The sequence below is a fragment of the Chiroxiphia lanceolata genome, chromosome 18, assembly GCF_009829145.1.
Source record: "Chiroxiphia lanceolata isolate bChiLan1 chromosome 18, bChiLan1.pri, whole genome shotgun sequence".
NCBI lineage: Eukaryota > Metazoa > Chordata > Aves > Passeriformes > Pipridae > Chiroxiphia > Chiroxiphia lanceolata.
Genome location: NC_045654.1, coordinates 1,199,135 through 1,219,413, shown reverse-complemented (window position 1 = coordinate 1,219,413; position 20,279 = coordinate 1,199,135). Strand labels below are relative to the sequence as shown.

The 20,279-nt window shown below is 49.1% G+C and overlaps 2 long non-coding RNA genes across 2 annotated transcripts; both read left to right on the top strand.

Moving 5' to 3' along the window:
* Nucleotides 1–2,000: 2,000 nt before the first annotated feature.
* On the top strand, nt 2,001–10,755 carry LOC116795803. The gene is made up of 3 exons (XR_004360163.1): nt 2,001–2,271; nt 6,629–6,696; nt 9,957–10,755. It is a non-coding gene; the product is annotated as an uncharacterized LOC116795803 (long non-coding RNA).
* Nucleotides 10,756–11,949: 1,194 nt separating this feature from the next.
* On the top strand, nt 11,950–15,672 carry LOC116795830. Its single transcript, XR_004360170.1, has 3 exons — nt 11,950–12,043; nt 12,796–12,955; nt 15,488–15,672. It is a non-coding gene; the product is annotated as an uncharacterized LOC116795830 (long non-coding RNA).
* Nucleotides 15,673–20,279: the final 4,607 nt, after the last annotated feature.

Here is a 20,279-nt window from a genome sequence, read left to right as displayed (position 1 = left end):
ACAAGGACACTGGATGTGACACCCTGAGCAAGCCAGACCCCTTTCAGCAGCTGTGGTTTGGATTCCAAGGGTACCCTGTGTGTGCAAGCAAATATGTGGCTTTCCAAGCTCACTTGGATCTCTCAGGGACCCCCAGGGACCCACAGGAGACAACTGGCTGGGCTGGGGTCTCTCTGTGAAGGGGAAACTGGAGGGTGAGGAAAACAAGCACACAGAGCATAGATTGAGGGGACAGAGTCCCTTTCTGAGGGGACAGAGTCCCTTATTTGCTCCTCAGTGGGGGGAAAATCCATTCCAACAAGATGTTCTACAAGCACATCTTCCTCACCTTTAGTGCCTTGGCTTTGGCATCTGTAAGGAACATGTTTTGTTTGGAGGCTGAGCTGGCATTGAAGGTCCACCCTCTCTCAGACAGCAAGTTTGCAGCTTTTGGTGATAGGGGAGTGGAAAGAAGAGAATTGTGTGTTTGGGAGATGGTGTGGAGGAGGCAGCCAGGGCAGGAGTCACCAGCCCCAGCTTTATATCCCAGTGGATGTGTTTTTGTTGCAGGAGTGGGGACTGTCTCCTCACAGTCACCAGAGAGAGAAAGTCCCAAGAGACCTTGGTCTGAGCCAGATCAGACATTTCCTTTAGGAGGGACTGAATGATATCCCAAGTGTGCCATTTCTCAGGTGTCAATGAGGAACTTGGACAGGCCAGCTCAGAATGGAGGTGTAAAATAACAGGTGAAATGAGCTCTGTTCCTTCTGCTTGACCCACTACTCAGCATAAGGGTCATTTTTTCTTTGCCCATCCACTTGATATTTCTTTTCCCTTTCTCCTACTCTTTTGAACATGACCAGTGTAAAATGAAAAGCCCAAATCCACTTTTTTTCACCATTAGGTAGTCAAGGATGGGAAAAGGTTACCCATGGAGGATGTGGAGTCTCCACTCCTGCAGGTTCTTAAGGCAGACCTTGAGAAAGCTCTAAGTAATCTCATATCTCATCTCATCTCTTCTCAGAGTTGACCGTACTGTGAGGAAGAGGTTGGACTCTAAACCTCCTGAGGCTCCTCCAAGCTGCCTTATTTGATGATTTTTTTTTAATATTCCAGAAAGTTTCCTAATTGGTTTTTCAGGTGAAACCACGTGTCAAATCCCAGTGACTTTGGTGACTTCCCTCTCTCCCTCTGAGGTCTCACATCCCAGAGAGTTTGGTAATTAATGTGTCTTTGCCCTGGTCTAGCTGGTCCCTGCTGTGAGGCCAGCCCTGCAAACAGGGGCTTTGCTGTGATCTATAACACCTGTTGAGCTGGACATCAACCTTCTCCAACGCCCACCTCACTCATGGTTGAACCTGTCACCACCTTGGTCCTCCAGGTGTGGTGACACTGAGGTCACACAAGCAAAGGGCACCTGAAAAAGGGCCTAGCATGGAAAGAAGAGAGACAGCTGGGATTTTTGGCTTCTGGCTGGAACTATTTTCTCCTGCTTGGTGCTGCAGGTGTCTTTTTGATTTTATTGCTGAATTCTGATTAGTTTTGGAGCATTAATACATTCAGAGCTGGTCTCCTTGGAGGTCGGGGGTGGTTTCTTTTAATATATGTTTTTTAATGATCTCCATGTAACTCAATCAAGCAGTTAAGCTCAAGGATGAAGGCAAAGTCCTGGCTGACATAAGTCTTAGCTCCATTTGTGCTCTTTAGCTAAGGCTACAAAGCCTCAGCTTTATGGTTTTAGATTTGTAAATACGTCTTCTAAACCCCATAAATTAAAGTAGCCCCTGGTGTATCCTCGGTGTTTGAGACTGAACAAGCCCAATTAGCCTGTGAAGAGCTGTTCCCTGCAGAATAATTTCGGGGTTTGGGCCAGTCCATTGTGAAAATCATTTACTGCTCTCCCTTGTCATTGATGGTTTCTCATTCAACACAAGAAGCTCCAAAGGTGACTTGGTTTCTTGCCAGACCCTCTTTGTTCATTAACTCCTGTTCTCTCTCTCTTTCATCATCGGCTTCTTTGATTCTTCCAGGGCAAGGCAAAGAATAAATTGGAGTTTTTAAGAAGGCAGATACTTATTTTGCTTCTTTCACTGTGCTAATTCCTCATGCTTGCTTTGTGTTCGTGTGTTTTTTTGGGTGTGCCTGGGCACAGCCAGCCCAGGCAGGAGTGACACAACCCCCGCACCAGCACCGGGTCGGCTGTTAAAACATGGGATGGAACCTGCCTGGGATTTGTGCCTCACGTGCTCCCTCCTGCTCTGCTGTGGGACTGTGGCCTTGGAAATACATCAGGTGAGATAAAGCCCAGTCTTGAGAGGGAACATCATACAACACCAGGATGGTTGGGATGGGAGGGGTCTTTAGGGACATCTACTCCAACCCCCTGCCATGGGCAGGGAACCTCCCACTAGCCCAGGTTGCTCCAAGCCCTGTCCAGCCTGGCCTTGGACACTTCCAGGGATCCAGGGGCAGCCACAGCTTCTCGGGCAACCTGTGCCAGGGCCTCACCACCCTCACAGGGAAGGATTTCTTCCCAGTATCCCATCTATTCCTGCCCTCTGGCAGCGGGAGCCATTCCCTGTGTCCTGTCCCTCCGTCCCTTGTCCCCAGTCTCTCTCCAGCTCTCCTGGAGCCCCTTTAGGCCCTGCAAGGGGCTCTCAGCTCTCCCTGGAGCCTTTTCTTCTCCAGGTGAACCCCCCAGCTCTCCCAGCCTGGCTCCAGAGCAGAGGGGCTCCAGCCCTGGCAGCATCTCCGGGGCCTCCTCTGGACTCTCTCCCTGGCTGGAGGCAGCTCTGCAGGGGGGTCTCAGCTGAGGGGGCAGAGGGTTAGAATCACCTCCCTCGACCTGTTGGCCACAGGATATTTATTCCTTGCAGGGCTTTGCAGGCTGGAGGGAGCAGTGGCTCCCTGTCACCTCCTGGGAGCTCAGATGCAGCTGAAGGGGATGATCTGCTGACACAGCAGATCCCACCCGGGTCCCTCTGCAGGGGAGAATTGCTTTGTCAACAACTGTGAGAAGAATCTTTGCCTGAGAGCTCAACCCTGAGAGTGGGCAGGAAAAGCATGGTTTTGCTGCTGGGAGGGGCTGAGGGTGGCTCTTGTGGCTGCAGGATTTTAAATTCCAGGCTGTAGGTGAACTCAGCCCAGCTTTCCTCCAGAGTTACCAGCAAAGCTTCCTCTGTCCCCTGTCAGTGATGGATCTGCTCTTAAACTGTGTATAATAACAGAAGACCTTCCCAATGCAGATTCTGACACTTGTCAAAAATAAGGCTGATAACCCACAAATTCCTTTATTATGTTTTTCTGGTGGGAAAATGTTGTCTATTTTGTAAAAAACTATGAAAATTGAAAAACATTGTTTCAGATGCAAACTCTCCTCCCTCATTTTCTCACAAAAGTTGGGGTTTGGTTTTCACAGAGTCACAGGTCCACATGTCCTGTTGGATCACAGATCCCTCCTTCTTGGAGTATTTCAAAAGTCATCTGGACTTGGGACCCAGCTTGACTCAGGGACATTGGACTAATGAGCTTCAGAGGTGCCTTCCAACCCCAACCACTCCTGGCTGTGTGTGATTCTGTGTGAAGGGTGCTCAGCCTGTCCTGAGAACGGGGTGGCTCAGGGTCAAATGAGGAGCTCCAGGCGTGGATGGTTTTGTGGAATTTTGAAGGTGAGAGGGACAAAACCAGCCTATGATATTTTGACAGCGGCAACTTCGCGAGAGCGGTCAAACCACTCATGGCTGGTGTTGAGTCAGCCCCAAATTGTGTTTGTGCTGCTCCCTGCAGGGCCCTCTGACTAAACCTGCTCTGAGACCTGAGGAAGGAGCAGTGGTAAAGGTCAGGGGACCACACCAGGTCATCCATGTCCCTGTCCCACCCCAGGCAGGAGCACACAGGACCTGCTGCCAGGGGCTGTCAGAAGTCTCTTGACCAAAATGCTGAGAAATGGTCCAAGTGTTTGAGAGGAGAGCAACATGTCCCAGCACTTCCAGCCTGGGAACTGCAGCGCCCAGAGGCCACTGGACATCGTGTCCAAGGGACATGCAAAGACAAGGATTTATTGGCTCATTATATCACTTCCAAGTGACAAAGATTTGCAGGCAGGTGTGACTTTGAGCAGACTTTATAGTAAAGTCAAGGATTATAAACCATGCTGGTATTTATTAGGTGCATCACAACTGCCTCAGAGCCCTCAGCCTTCTCTTTACTCCTTTCTTGCTGATCCCTGGGATTTCCTGTTCAGGATGTCACCTGGTTACCTTCCTTGGATCAATTGTGTCCTGGTGCTGAGTGTCTTCACCTGGCAGGCTTTGGCATCATTATATCACCCAGTGCCCAGCATTCCTGCAGGGCCAGGGCCAGATCCTCAGCCAGGCCCCTTGAGGCTCTTCCCATTCCCTGTATTCCAGGGAACGTGGAAATATTAGAGAAGCACGGAATAGTTTGTGTTGGAAGGGACCTTAAAGCTCATCCAGTGCCACCCCCTGCCATGGGCAGGGACACCTTCCACCAGCCCAGGTTGCTCCAAGCCCCGTCCAACCTGGCCTTGGACACTTCCAGGGATCCAGGGGCAGCCACAGCTTCTCTGGGCAACCGGTGCCAGGGCCTCCCCACCCTCACAGGGGTGGGTTTCTCCCCAGTATCCAACCTAACCTTGCCCTTTGTCAGTTTAAAGCCATTACCCCTTGTCCTGTCACTCCAGGCCCTTGTAAAAAGTCTCTTTCCATCTTGCAGCATCCCTTCAGGTGCAATTAGGTCACCTCAAAGCCTTCTCTTCTCCAGGCTGAACAATCCCAATTCTCTCAGCCTTTCCTCCCAGCAGAGCTGCTCCATCCCTCTGATCATCCTGGTGCCTCCTCTGGACTCTCTCCAGTAGCTCCACGTCCTCCCTGTGCTGTTCCCCAGGGCTGGAGCAGCTCTGCAGGGGGGTCTCAGCTGAGGGGGCAGAGGGGCAGAATCCCCCCTGCCCTGCTGCCCCTGCTGGGGGATCAGCCCGGAATGATGTGATTCCAGTGCTGGTTGAGACAGAAGAGAGAAACTGGTGATGGGAACACTTAAACAGCTGTTTGAAAAGGGAGCACTGATTTGTTTAGTTAAGAAATAAGAAAAGGTAATTTAGAAAAAGATAATGAAGTCATGTTGGTGCCTGTGCTTGAGATCAGACAGCTAAGCAAATGGGCACATGTGGTGGAGAAGATCACAGAATCCCAGAATATGCTGAGTTGGAAGGGACCCACAAGGATCATCCAGTCCAACCCCTGGCCCTGCACAGGCCCAGCCCCAAGAGTCACCCCCTGTGCCCCAGAGCATCATCCAAACTCTCCTGGAGCTCTGGCAGCCTTGGGGCTGTGCCCACTGCCCTGGGGAGCCTGGGCAGTGCCCAACCAGCCTGTGGGGGAAGAAGCTTTGCCTGAGATCCAACCTGAGCCTGCCCTGACACAGCTCCAGCCATTCCCTGGCTGCTGTCCCCGGTCCCCCCAGAGCAGAGCTCAGTCCCTGCCCCTCCTCTGCCCCTGCCCAGGCACTTGGAACTGCACTGAGGTCTCCCCTCAGTCTCCTCTGCTCCAGCTCAACACACCAAGTGCCCTCAGTGTCCTCACACACCTTCAAATCAAGGCCCTTCCCCATCTTTGTTGTCTCCTTTGGACACTCTCCAATGGCTCAATCCCTTCCTTCCATTGTGTCCCCCCAAACTGCCCCAATGTTGAGGTGAGGCCGCCCCAGGGCAGAGCAGAGTGGGACAATCCCCTCCCTGATGCCCCAGGACAGGGATGGCCCCCTCTGTGTGGCTGTGTCAGAAAGGGACAGGAATGGACCATTCCCTGCTGCCACGAACAAATGGACAAATACCTGAAAGCAGAAACCTCAGCTGGTGACCCTGCCCAGAGCACTCGTGAGGGAGGAGCTCCCCAAATGCCACAGCAGGGAGAAAACCTGTGTCAGGTCTCAGGAGACTCCCTTCCAGCCCATGGTCTGCACATCTCCTCCTCTCAGCACTCGCCTGCTGCTCTGCACACAGGACCAGCCATCCTCTGGGAGAGCAGAAGGTGTCTGCAAGGGCTCATCAGCTTGGGGTTGTGATTCCTGGGGTGTCTGTGCAGGGCCAGCAGTTGGACTCGATGATCCTTGTGGGTCCCTTCCAGCTCAGGGGATTCTCTGGTTCTGTGACCTGTGTGCTCACAGTACATCGTGTTGGGTGCTGGCAGCGAGTTTTCCAACATGGTTTTTGTCCAGAGGGTGGAACTGCAGCAGGATCAGCTCTGACATGTTTAAGGTGAGTCTGAAGATGACTCTGTGTGTGAGCTCTTCCTTCAGGAAAGGACATATTCGGATCAGAACAAGTTTATGTTCAAGTAAACCCTGTCTGGACTGGAAGCCACAGGGAATCACAGAGTCACAGAGGATCATCCAAACACTCCTGGAGCTCTGGCAGCCTTGGTGCTGGAAAGTTCTGCTTAACACCCATGAAACAATCCCCTGCTGCCATCAGCAAATAAGATGAAACCCAATTCTTTTGGGGGTGTTTTGCTGGGATTCTGTAGGAACTCGTGGCAGTTACAACTCCTCCACAGCTTTTTTTTGTTCCATGACAGCCTTTCATCTCCACAGTGAGTTATGTGAGCCATTAATTGTGCAGTTCCCATTTCAGGAGGGTGAAGTCCCATATCCACGAAAACCAGCCAGATCTGAGATATTTTGCTGAAGAGACATTTAAAGGTAAGACAATTACTGCTCCAGCAGCAGCAAGAAGTTTCCCAAGCACATTCCCATCCCATAATACACAGATCAGAGCGAGAAGGGTCTCATGAATACTCATCACTCATCACAATAACCCTAACAAAATAATTTGCCAGGAGTAATAGGATGAAAATGAGAGGGAAGATGGTTAAGTTGACTGTCAGGGAAACTCTCCCTGGAGATCAATTTTACAGGGGAAGAAGTCCTGTGAGGGAGATGATTGAAACTTCAGTTGTTCAGATATGATCTGGGAGAATAATAGAGTTCTCATGTCAGTGTCCAAGCCTAAAGATCCAGTGAAGTTTGTTTTGGAAGGAATTTTCAGCATTTTTGTGGAAAGCACAGAATTTGAAGAAAAAAGAAACATCCTCAATTCATTTTGGGTCTATCTGGGATTTTTCCATTGAGAGGCAGATAAACACTGGGCTTTATTTTGGGGCTTCTTGCCTGATTTATGTAAGTCTTGCTCTTTTGATGCTGTTATTTTGACACTGAAAAGATGCAATTTGGTTAGAAAAACCCCAAACAAGAAACCTCTTCTTGCATTTCCACAGCACAGAACTTTTGTTTTTAAAGTGTCTAAATGGGACAATTGTACATTCTGAAGTTTCTCTGTTTCTTTATGCCCACCACATTGAATTTAGTCAACAGAAAATGTAGTCCCATTCCCTCTAAATCTAAGTTTTGGAATAGTTTGTTTATTAATTGCATCCCTTTTTAAAGTCTTGTTCTACTTGAGGTGCTTAAATCAAGCTGAGATGCAGCAGAGTGGGACAATGGTGACCTCAGAGCCTAAATGGGCTCCAAGAGAGCTGGAGAGGGATTTGGGACAAGGGATGGAGGGACAGGACAAGGGGGAATGGCTTCCCACTGCCAGAGGGCAGGGAGAGATGAGATATTGGGAAGGAATTGTTCCCTGTGAGGGTGGGGTGGCCCTGGCCCAGGTTGCCCAGAGAAGCTGTGGCTGCCCCTGGATCCCTGGAAGTGTCCAAGGCCAGGTTGGGGAGGCCTTGGAGCAACCTGGGCTGGTGGAAGGTGTCCCTGCCCAAGGCAGAGGGGTGGAACAAGGTGAGCTTTAAGGTCCTTTTGCACCCAAACCATTCCATCATTCTATGAAGCAAAGAGAAAGCTCCAGACTGCCAAAATAAAAAAGGGAAAAAGGAAAACAGAATCAAAAAACCGAGATGGGATTTTCTTCCTCTCACCTCTGAGCACACGGTGTAACCTGGAGCAGCATGAGAGGAGTCAGGTGCCAGCAGCAGGAACACGGAATGTTTTCCAGGCCACTGTCCCGGCCATGGTAACATTGCTGGGAATGAGGAGCCTCTTTGATGAGCAAATGTCAATCAAATGACAGCAAAACTTATCCCACCTACTTTTAGCTGTCTAAAAATTCCATGTCCAATATACACAACTAATCACTGTTAATGAAAGATCCACACACCTCTGACAGGTCACACAGAACATACTGAGCTGGAAGGGACCCACAAGGATCATCCAGTCCCACTCCTGGCCCTGCACAGGCCCAGCCCCAAGAGTCACCCCCTGTGCCCCAGAGCATCAGCCAAACCCTCCTGGAGCTCTGGCAGCCTTGGGGCTGTGCCCACTGCCCTGGGGAGCCTGGGCAGTGCCCAACCAGCCTGTGGGGGAAGAAGCTTTGCCTGAGATCCAACCTGAGCCTGCCCTGACACAGCTTCCCCTGCAGTGGCTCCCTGTGCTGAGGGTGTGCAGGGTGTCCCACCCATCCTGTCTATCTCAAATCAAACATCTTGGCTCAGCCTGCAGCAAGCTGAGAGCACTCAGCCCCCTGCAATCATCACAACAGACACATGCTAATTACTTTTCTTGACATATATATTTTTCATAAATTTCATTTTCTCTGTTTGCAGCTTCGGCTCATTCCCAAACAAAGCAGGCAGTGATTGAGCCTGGGTTTATTGCTTCCACAACCCAAATTACAGCTATTATCCACATCTACAACCTGCAATTATCCCCAGCCTGCCTATTTCATCTCTTTATCGAGACATTCTCTGTGCTGATGGAAGGTGACACAGAGAGCAGCATCTTCTCCCTGAGCAGCAGCTGCAGAGGAGGGAGCAGGAGATGCAGCTCCGTGTTGTTCCCCAGCATCCAGGGACAGGGAACGTCAGGCTGCTGAGAGGTGGCCTCAGTGCTGCACCTCAGCTGTTCCCCCAAGGATCAGCTCTCTCTGATTCTTCTGCCTTATCCTGCCCTTCCCTGGGCTGGGCTGGGGAAACCTCAATCCTCATTTCAGGAACATGGTCCTGATGTTTTATCCAACCAGATGTTTTTCCCCTCTACCATGGGGCTTGATTTATCCTCCCTGATAGGAAAGCTCTCCAGAGGACCCACCTTGAAACTTCTGTATTTGCTGCCTCTGACATTTTGAGAATCTTTTACCTGAAGACTTTGGTAGAAACATGAAGCACAGGTGCAAACCCCAGATCTGCCACCCTATTGTGGCAAAACTCTTCACAATGTTCTGATCCTTTTCAGCTGCCTTGAAATCAGAGAATCACTGAATGCTTTGGTTTGGAAGGGACATTAAATCTCCTCTCCTTCCACACCCTGCCGTGGGCAGGGACACCTTCCACTAGCCCAGGTTGCTCCTAATCCCATCCATCCTCTTGGTTTTCTACCTTGAGGTTCTCCTTGAACACTGTTTTCTTTCATTTCTCTTTAAGGGAGACCCAACCACTAACTGGGGGCAGTTCCTCAGTGTGGGGCATCTCCCCAACTGTCAGACTGGTCCTTTTGTAGAACTATCAAGATTTGGTGACTCCAGAGCTGGAATATAACTCCAGTTAGGTCAGTCCCAGTGGGATGGGAGTGTCCTGGCCCCATGTCCTGTGATATGAAGTACCCATTGCTAGTGCAAAAGTGCCTCCCCAAACATTCAGCTCTCCTGAGGCAAACTCAGTCTCATCCCACAGCCTAAATTCTGAGCTATTTTAGGGGTCCAGCTGCCACAAAATAGGAGGAAAGTCCCTATTCCTTCCCTTGCAGCTATATTGTTCCAAGCATCCGCTTGAGAAGCAGGGAGAGCCTTCTCTGGGAAGGAGGAGCTGTGCCTTGGGACATCCTGAGCAGAAGAGAAAATAAATGCTTCAGTTCTTGCAGCCTGGGTGAGTATTTTTGGTTTAAGATAAAAAGTTGGGTGGTGTAATGTTTATGTTTACGCTTTCTCTGCTTTCTCCCTACATCCCTTTCTTTCAAAGGTGGTCAAGAAGGACTTTCTTTCGGATAATACAATTCCCCTGCCTGAAACAAGGGAGACACTTGAGTCCTGTCTTCTGGAACAAGGTGGATCAGTGAAGCTGCTCTGCCTTTCTTGACAGCACCATTAGTGGTATCTGCTACTGCTGGAGGTGAATTAAAACTTAACAATAACAATTCTGGGCTCTGGGCCAGTTTCCAAATGGAAAAGGCAAAGAGACCTGACAGACTGTCTTCTTGAGGTTCATTGGCAACTCAGGTAAGGGAACTTCAGTGTTGGAATGAACTGATTTAAAACATTTTGCTCTGATCTGCATTTCAAAGTAACTATTCTGTAAAATGTCCAGCATGTTAAGAGTGAACAAATAGTTTCAAGAAGATAAACCACTTTATTTCCTTCAATTAGCCGCTTAAATTGTTCACTCCAATTGAAATCCATTTCTTGCTTAATTCAAAGTAAACCTCTGAGTTGCTGCGTGATCCAACTCTCTACTGAATTCCTCTACCTGCAGCTGGATTTTGGTGTGATATCCTCATTATTCCACCTAAGATAAAATAGTTGATTTGGGGACTAAGATGATCCTGCCTCTCAGAGAGGTGTGGGAGTGGAGGACACACCTGCTTTCCTTTTTTGTTGCAGTGAGTAAAGCACAGGTGGAACAGATTCTCCATGAAATGTGGGGACATTGTCCCCTGTGTGGAGGTGGAGACACAGCTCCAGGCTATGCTAGTGCTGAATGTTGAGTGGAAAAAGATGCTGTAACTTTGGTTTCCAAGCTGCAGGTGCACTTTCCTCAGAAAGGCCCATGCCAGAATAAAACTTCTTTGTTTTTAATCACTGAAGTGGAATTGTTTCATTTTTCTTTTTGGCAAGAAAACTTGAAAACATCTGCTTTAGTTTGGATCAAATGGATTTTTTTTTTTCACTTTTTAACTTGGTGGTTGAACTGAAAAATCAATTATTCACCCAGCCTTACTCCCAGCACATGTCTAGGAGCAGAAACTCTTGATTTTATTCAATAGCAGGTGCTCAGCAATTTGAGCAAATGAATTCTGGGGTAACAGGCTGCCCTGTTTCCTTCCCTGACTCTTCCTGTCTTGCCTACCAAACCCAACCAGGGTTGCAGGGAGAGACCCAGAAGAGTTTAATTTCCTTGATGTCGTGTCAAGGCTGTGCCAACTGAGCCAGTTTGGCCAGAAATACAACACAGGGCCTTGATTTGATCCCAATGGCTGCAGTTGTTGGTTTTCCAGCCTGTTTTAACATTAACAGAAGTTTCTTTGGACAAGATGAGGAGCAACTGAGGGCACTTGGTGTGTTGAGCTGGAGCAGAGGAGACTGAGGGGAGACCTCAGTGCAGTTCCAAGTGCCTGGGCAGGGGCAGAGGAGGGGCAGGGACTGAGCTCTGCTCTGGGGGGACCAGGGACAGCAGCCAGGGAATGGCTGGAGCTGTGTCAGGGCAGGCTCAGGTTGGATCTCAGGCAAAGCTTCTTCCCCCACAGGCCGGTTGGGCACTGCCCAGGCTCCCCAGGGCAGTGGGCACAGCCCCAAGGCTGCCAGAGCTCCAGGAGGGTTTGGATGATGCTCTGGGGCACAGGGGGTGACTCTTGGGGCTGGGCCTGTGCAGGGCTGAGGGTTGGACTGGATGATCCTTGTGGGTCCCTCCCAGTTTAGCATGTTCTGAGATTCTGTGAGATAACGAGGTCCCCATGAGAAGCACTCAGCTCATTCCTGCCTCATCATCTCATATCACAGCAGTCTCCAAAGGAAGGAGGTTGCCACTAAATGGGAAGTTCTAATGACTGTAATGCTGTGTCATAATAAGAAACCAAACAGAAAAACAACATCAAGGGCGCATTTCCTAATAAACAGCTCTGCTGGAAAGAACTCTCCTCTCTGCCTGTTTCAGGCATTCCTAATTCTGCTCTTTCTCATGTACCATCAATGGTGGAAGTATCCAGGCATTTGTTTCACAGCTGTCTAGGTGCTAAACCTGTTCTTCCCTGTTGGTCATGGCAGGTGAAAGACAGAAACTGTGTCTCATCCTTCTCATCAGATGCTGATCTGGAGGGGGAAGAACTGGAAGAGGTGAGAGATAAAGACCAGGCCAGACCAGATCTCTGAATCTTGGCTAAAATCTATCTCTGGTGCTTAATGCTGGGAGCAGAGGAGACTGAGGGGAGACCTCAGTGCAGTTCCAAGTGCCTGGGCAGGGGCAGAGGAGGGGCAGGGACTGAGCTCTGCTCTGGGGGGACCAGGGACAGCAGCCAGGGAATGGCTGGAGCTGTGTCAGGGCAGGCTCAGGTTGGATCTCAGGCAAAGCTTCTTCCCCCACAGGCTGGTTGGGCACTGCCCAGGCTCCCCAGGGCACTGGGCACAGCCCCAAGGCTGCCAGAGCTGCAGGAGGGTTTGGCTGATGCTCTGGGGCACAGGGGGTGACTCTTGGGGCTGGGCCTGTGCAGGGCTGATGGTTGGACTGGGTGATCCTTGTGGGTCCCTTCCAGCTCAGCATATCCTGTGGTTCTGTGACTCTGGGATGGATCCTGCAGAGTCCCCGCACCCGAGGGAAGGGTTGGTGTCGTTCCTCTCTGACCATGAGGCCAACCTGCACCAACAGGGGTCAGCAGGTCCTGCTGATCTGGACATGACTTTCCTCCTGATACTCCACTCCCAGTAAGAAGGGGAGTTAGTCCTGGCTGGGCTGGCTGCTGAAGGGCTCTATCCTTCTGCCATCTCACCACCTTCACCCTCCAAAGCAAAGAACCTGCCAGAGCTGCCCAACCCCAGCCAGTTGCACAGCTTCAGGAGTGCTCCCACCTTCTCTCCTCCTCTACCTCCAGCTCCTCCATCGCTGCTGTTGAGCTACGAGAGGGGCCAGTTTGTGCTGCAGCTGCTCCACGTTGGGATGTCATCTCTGTCCCTCTGCTTCCGCTGTGGGAGGTGTCTGGTGAGGAGCTGAGAGCCAATCCATCACCTGGCAGTGGCAGCAGGAGCTGACAGGTAGGTCTAAGGAGAACATAAAGCATCCTAACTGCAGCCTGCAATTCCTGCCTCCTCCTTTGACCTCTTCTAACCCTGTCCCTGCTTGATGCTTCCTGGGCTTTAACCAAAATGAAAAGTCTGGCTCATAAAGCAGCTGGAAAAAAAGCTGACAGCAAAATAATAAACACATCAAGAGGTGAGAGCAGGGCTGTGCCAGCAAAGCAGGGGCTGTGGAACACCCCACGGGCAGGGCGAGTGTCTGTGGCTCTCGTGTGGTATTAAACCTGTCCATCTTCGCGACGGACGCCTGGAGTTCCTGTCTCTGTGGTTCTCCAGGGAATGACTGAGGGCTCCTTTTTCCATTTTCTCCTCACAGCTACCTAAGGGGGCTGCACAAATGATAAATCCAGCACTGGTAGGGCAAGGAATTCCCCTGTGGCCCAGGGGGCTGAGTGTGGTCAGATGACTTTATCTGGGATGGGGACAGGCTGGGGACAGCAGAGGGGAGCTCTCTCTTCCTATTGCATCTTGTGGAGCTTTTAGTTGATGTCTCAAGCCCCCAGACAGATCAAAAACACTTACCAGGGGTAGTAAATCTGCCCTGGCTCTGGAGGTGTTCAGTGCCACAGTCTTTGCCTCCTCTCCTGCGGCTGCAGCTCCTCCTGCCCGTGTGCCCATGGCCGTGGGAGCAGGAGGGGCACGAGGACGGGTACGGGATGGCAGCACCTTCTGTACAAAGAGAGGCTGTGAGAGCTGGGACTGTTGAGCCTGGAGAAGAGATGGCTCAGAGGAGGCCTTGTCCATGTCTATTAATACCTGATATGATGTGGACAAGTTGGATCCAGGCCCTTCTTAGTGGTGCCCGGTGGCAGGAACAGAAGCAACGGCCAAAAACTGAAATACAGGAGATTCCACTCACACCTAAGAAGAAAGATTTTTGTTCTAAGGATGGTCAAGCACTGAAAGAGGTTTTCCAGAATTTCTGTGAAGTCTCCATACTTGGAGATATTCAAAACTCTGCTGGACATGGTCCTGGACAACCTGCCCCAGGTGACCCTCCTTGAGCAGAGGACTTGGACTCGATCTCCAGAGGTGCCTCCAACCTCAGCAGTTCTGTGGTTCTCGGAAAATGAGGAACAGCCAGCTGGAAACGTGGAAATCATGTCCTAAGCTGTGACATTTGGAAAACCACTGTTTACCTTTGTCATAGGTTTATTTTTCTTTCCACTAGATGTTACTGCTGCTCTCATAAATAATTCACATTTTGTAAACCAGAGTATATTATTTAAAATGGTACAAATTAATCACCTTTAGTGCATTCCAGAGCTCCCACATTATTTTTAATGAATTTGTAAAACACTCTTTACATGTATGAACAGGATTAACTTTTCAGCCTGAACAGAATCAATATTTCATAGATTTCTGCAGCTTATTCATATTTAGTTATTCAAGGAAACTTTTTTTTCTCAGTGATATGTGGACAACACGTATTCCTGGTGTAAGAATTGGAAGGAAATATTTGAAGATGGAGTTTCAGGGCTCCTGGACCACTGACACACAAACTGGTATGACTCTTTCTCCAAACAACAGCCCTCAGACAAGCAGCAAAATCAACTTAAAACCTCCCAAACACCTCTTTGTGATCCCAAGATGCCATGGAATGAAACTTCCTGGCTTCTTTCCTACTTTGCCCATGTCTGTCTTTTAAATAGGAGCCATTTTTGTGGCCAAATAATGTCACCTGTTTCTTTCTTTTTGTAGCTCACACTTTAATGTCTCCAATACCTCATAAACAGAACATGAGCTGAGTCTGTTTTAATTAGCTGTGGCATAAAACTCCCTCATTTTTTATGTCCTGGGAAATAAAGAAATAAATATGTACACATTGCTGTATAAAAAAGAGGATCTCTGTACCACCAGCTTTATTTCTGTTCATTAACATAAAAAATTCCGTGTGGAAAGTCCTCCCTCAGTGTGCAGAAGTGACCTATAATAACTGGAAATCATTTAATGATCCTTTTAACTACACAGTGCAGAGAAAGAAGAGGCTTCTGGGGATACACCTCAAGATCTCTCCGTGGTTAAGGCTGCCAAAATAAATATCTCTGTCCTGCTGGGACAACTTCCATTGGTTAAGAAGAATGATTAAAATTGATTATTTATAGAATCCCAGGATCATTAGGTTGGAAAAGCTCTCCCAGCCCCTGGATCCACCCTGTGCCCCATCCCCAGCTTGTCCCCCCGCCCAGAGCACTGAGTGCCACAGGTACAGTTCCCCTCACCCCTGTTTTGTGCTGGGGATCAGCTGGTAGTTAATGTGGGACACAGATTCATTCCCTCTCTCTTCCTGTTCATTTGAAGTGAATGGTATCTACCAAAATTAATAACAGCATAGAAACTCCAAATGATGATAAACAGGCAAAAAGCTCAAAATGTTTGATTTCTTTTTATTCTGAACTAATCACTCTGTCACCCTTCTTATCTTGGAAATAATCAAGCAGATGATAACAATGTTGTATTTCAAATCAGCAGGTTTTGTTATTTTCACAGCACGAAGCATCAACAGCAAAGAAAACCATGTCCAGCCTTTATTAATAATTTTCCTTAGACGAAGGAGAACTAATATACTGCTGGTAATATCCACACTGCTTTTGTCCTACAAAGATTTGCCATTTTACCACTGAGTGAAGCCTGAAAAAGTGTTTCATTTGCTATTGCACTCACCAAAATCTATATTAATGATTACTGATATGCTGTGACACACTTGATTTTTCTGCAGCAGATACTTTCTCATTTTCTATATTTTCATTTCCCTCACGCAAACCTTTCAAGAGTTCTTCTCTTACAAGTTGCCTAATAATTATATCAAAATAATTATATCAAAATAATGATATACAAAAATATTTTGTAATTATATTCTCTAAAATTCTAATGCCACAATTTTAGCATTTGCACTTGTCCCATTTGCATACTGACTTATATATGATTAACCACCCCGAGCAACTGAGGACCTACTTCCATATAAACTCCAGCAAAATGTATGGAAATTACTGTTATATTTAGTGATCTATGGGAGTGATTCTCAGTTGGGAAAACAGAAAGTTTCTGGCTTTTTAGGGGCATATTTTGCTTTGCTGCAGTCCCAGGCATGGTCACAATCCACGAGGGACACAGAGATTGCTCTTGGCACCTGCTCACCTTCCAGCCCAGGGCCAGGGGGCCTCAGAGACCTGCCTTGGCCTGCCAGTGCTCAACAGTCATATAGTTATGGAGTTAAAAAACACTTCTAATGAGAAAAAAATTTGACCATGTAGTGTTATCTCAGCTGTAGAATATCTAAACACGCGTTGCCAGCAGGTCAGAGGAAATGGGAATTATTTCTGGTAACTACCCTCTAAGTAACGTAGCAGCCCCTGGGCTCTCTAGATGCTGCATCTGAGGTCATGGAATCACAGAATCATGGATTCTCCTGAGTGGGAAGGGACCCACAAGGACCATCAATCCAACTCCTGGACCTGCACAGATACCCCAGCAATCCCACCCTGTCCCTCAGGGTGTTGTCCAAACACTCCTGGAGCTCTGGCAGTCTTGGGGCTGTGCCCACTGCCCTGGGGAGCCTGGGCAGTGCCCAACCAGCCTGTGGGGGAAGAAGCTTTGCCTGAGATCCAGCCTGAGCCTGCTCTGACACAGCTCCAGCCATTCCCTGGCTGCTGTCCCTGCTCACAGAGGGCAGAGATGGAGCTGCCCCTCGGGAGGAGCTGCAGCCCCCAATGGGCTCTGCCCTCAGTCTCTTCTCCAGCTGAACAGACCAAATACCCTCGGCCCCTCCTCATATGGCTTCTCCAAACCCTTCACCATCTTTGTATGACTGTATGAAGCTTGATCCTAAAGTTTTGGGATACAAGACTGCTTTCAAGGATGACAACCACAGTCTCCTCCTGTCGTGGTTTTTCTCGGGTCCAATTTTTTTCAACCGCCCCCCACAATTGCTACAAGTTGAGAGAGGTTTTGCACAGGCAAAACAGACTAGATGTGGGGGAATAATATTAAAATTTATTGCTAACAGAATAGAAACTAAAGAGTAATAGAATACACAGTATCAAACACACTTTTACCACCCTGGGCCCCCTAAAAATGGTGCCCAACGTGAGGCCACCTTCAGCCCCAGGGGGAATCAAACCATGACACCCTCCCAGACAGAGATGGAGATTTTTGGAGTACCAGGCTCCAACATTCAGGTCCTACCAGTGAGAGATTACCTCCTGTGATGTCTCAAAGCCCTGTCCTAACCTTTAGACTCACTAAATCCTTGCAATAAACCGTCAGTGTGCAGGTGGTATTGTGGTTTAACCTCACTTGGCAACTGAGCACAACACACCCACTCACTCCCTGCCCTGCACTGGGATGGGGCAGTGAGAAAACTCATGGGCTGAGACAAAGACAGTTTAATGGGACAGAAAAGGAAGAACATAATGATGCTGATAATGGAAGAATTAGAATACACAGAACAAGTGAGGCACGAGGCAGTTGTTCAGTGCTCACTGGCCAATTTCTTAGTGCACGAGGAACACCATCTTTGGCCACACAAAAGCAGAAACTCCTTTCCCCCCTAACTTTATGATTAGTTTCTGTTAAAAGAGAAGGTTCCTCCAGGCTGAATTCCACACCAAGAGCCAGGTTTAATCAGTGGTGGGACTGCCTTCTCTCCAGGCTTTGGACGGATGATATGGCCTTCTATAACTCATGTAGCAATGAAATAAGGTCATCTCCGTAAGAAGCAATAAAAATCACCTCGAGGAACAAATCAAACCTATCAGGATCTGCCTTTAAAATAAGGGACAGAAGCCAGCATAACTCTGGCTGTCACTGGAGCATGTGCATTGGTGCTTCCTGGGAGGACTGGCCTGTGTGGACGTGGTTTCTGCTCCCTTCTCTCCCCACTGGCTCCCCTTTCCCACACTGCAGTGTCTGGCAGAGGCACAGTTTCAGGTCTCACTTCTTCCCAGCCATCATGTGGGTATGGCTGGGGTGGTCCTTGGGTGACCTGACCACCCGCAGTGTGGAGGCAACAGGGCTTTCCCCAGGGACAGGCCAGCAGAGCCACATCTCTGCAGCCTTCCTGGCACCCCAAATCCCTCTGGTTCCTGCCCTCAGGAGCACCAAAACATCTGGTGTCACCTGGACTCACCTTCAGCCCCAGAAAAGTTGAAAGAAGCAGCTTTGACAGGTTTATTCAAGCAAAGCAAAGCAGTGAAGAGAGCTGCAGCAGGTCAGCTTGGTCAGAGCGGGCACTCACCTCACTGGAGTGGAGGAACACGGATAAATACCCTGCAGGTGGGTTTCTGGGTATGGAGGGCCCTTGTCTGGGCAGCCACCTGGTCATGAAGAGTGTCTGGGTTTGTTGGGCATGGTGGTGTTTGGCCAAAGGTGGGACCTGATGACCTCGGAGGCTTTTTCCAACCTTAATGATCCTGTGATTCTATGGATGCCCCAGCAAGATGATCCTGAGCCAAAGCTGGTGCAGGGGGCCCACCCATATTGGAGCCATATCCTTAAACATCAGGATCCATTGGGAATCTCCCACCCAGTCCAGCATCCAGCTCAGGACCCCAAACTGAGAGACCCCTCTGTCACACACAGCGAGGGAACAGCAGCCGAGGAGAGACCTCTTTCTACTGACAGGACAGAAGCTGAAACATGAATTACAGTGATCTCATTTGAGATGTTTCCAGGTGGATTTTGCCTGATTCCCACTGAAAAATAAGATTACAAGAGCTGTTTTGCCCCAGCTCCTGCTCATGCTGTGCTGTGACTGAACCAAACAGTTGTTTCAGTCACTCCTTGCTCTGACCCCTCTGGGCTGTGAGAGGGGATGACTCTGATTTCCCATCTCAGCTCCAGGGCACTTGTTGCTCTGCTCCCTGGTCCATGTCTGAGCAGCCCCACTCCTCCCCTGCTCACCAGCTTCCTGATGAATTTGGCTGCTCTCTCTGGACTTTCCTCCTGATGTCTTGTCTGGAATCAAGTAGCCTCTGGATGCCTGTGCTGGCCAGTTTGGGGACAGTGATGATGGTTCACAGATGGCCCAGAAACCCTGGGCAGCACAGAAAGAACTGGAAGGGAAAGCAAATGTGTTCAGGTTCACAGAGGGGCAGTGAATTATGCTCTACATGAAATAACTGGAGCAGCTTCTCAGAAAGATCTAACTCATTTTCCTAACAGCCTTTCTCCTGCCTTGCTGGAAGAGATTCCACATTTCCATCACTCTGTTTGTGCTGGGTTATGTTCCAGGCAATAAATCGAGCTCCTCCCTGTCCTCTCTGGCCACCTGAGCTGCTGCTCAGCTCTGTTCTCCTGTAGAGCAGGCTGTGAGAAGAAATATGCCCTACCATTTTTGCCCCGTGTAAAATTGCTTTGAAGCTGAATGCAATATGTTCCAGGACAGAAAGGGTCCTGCAGAGCGTGACTCCTTCCACATGTTCCTGCAGAAGGAGGTAAAGGCAGAAAAATGAGCTCTGCAGCCTTTCCTGATACCATGTGGTGCCAGATGGATCCCAAACGGGCACTGGAGTCACTCAGGATGGCACATGACTGCCTCAGATTTTTAGGCACCTACCTATGGAACAGGGGGCTTCAGATCCGGGAATATCTGTGGGATGGCACTTCTTTGCTCACCAGGTTTCCCTCAGGTAAAAAGAACTTGCTCCTATGCTCTGAATTCAGACACTGTAAACTTTGCCCACTCAGGGTTCCCTGGCCCACATTTTACCACCCACCAGGACTCAATTAATGCATTAATGAATAGATTAATGAATGCATCTCAAGGAATACAATAATGCCTTAGAAATGGACTGAAAACCCCCAAAAGCTGTCACTAAAATTTGGTCTCATGCTATTAGCCAGATTGGTGACACCACCCCCAAGAGGGTCCCCAGATAGAAATTTCTATCTTGCCCTGAGACAGAAACACAGTCTGAGCTGTGTCCCAGGGCACAGGATTGGCACAGACCAGTGTTCACACTGCAAAAAGGTGGATGAGTAACTTCCTCTGGCCCTGCCAGTGCTGGTGTCACGGTGCCAGTTCACAGTTCACTTGGATGAACATGCAAGTCATGCATGAACATGCCAGAACATGACAGACAAGGGAGGAACAGCTGTAGGGACAGACTTGGCAGTGTCTGTGTCTTCTTCCATGACTTTTTTTGGAGTGAACTTACCCAGGGATCAATGCTGATGCCCAGATACATGGTAAGGAATTCACTGGGGGATTTATTCCTCCTAATTTTTAATGCCTCTGTTTGATCACATCTCTGTGGGCTCCCTTTCCGGTATCTGGAGGGAA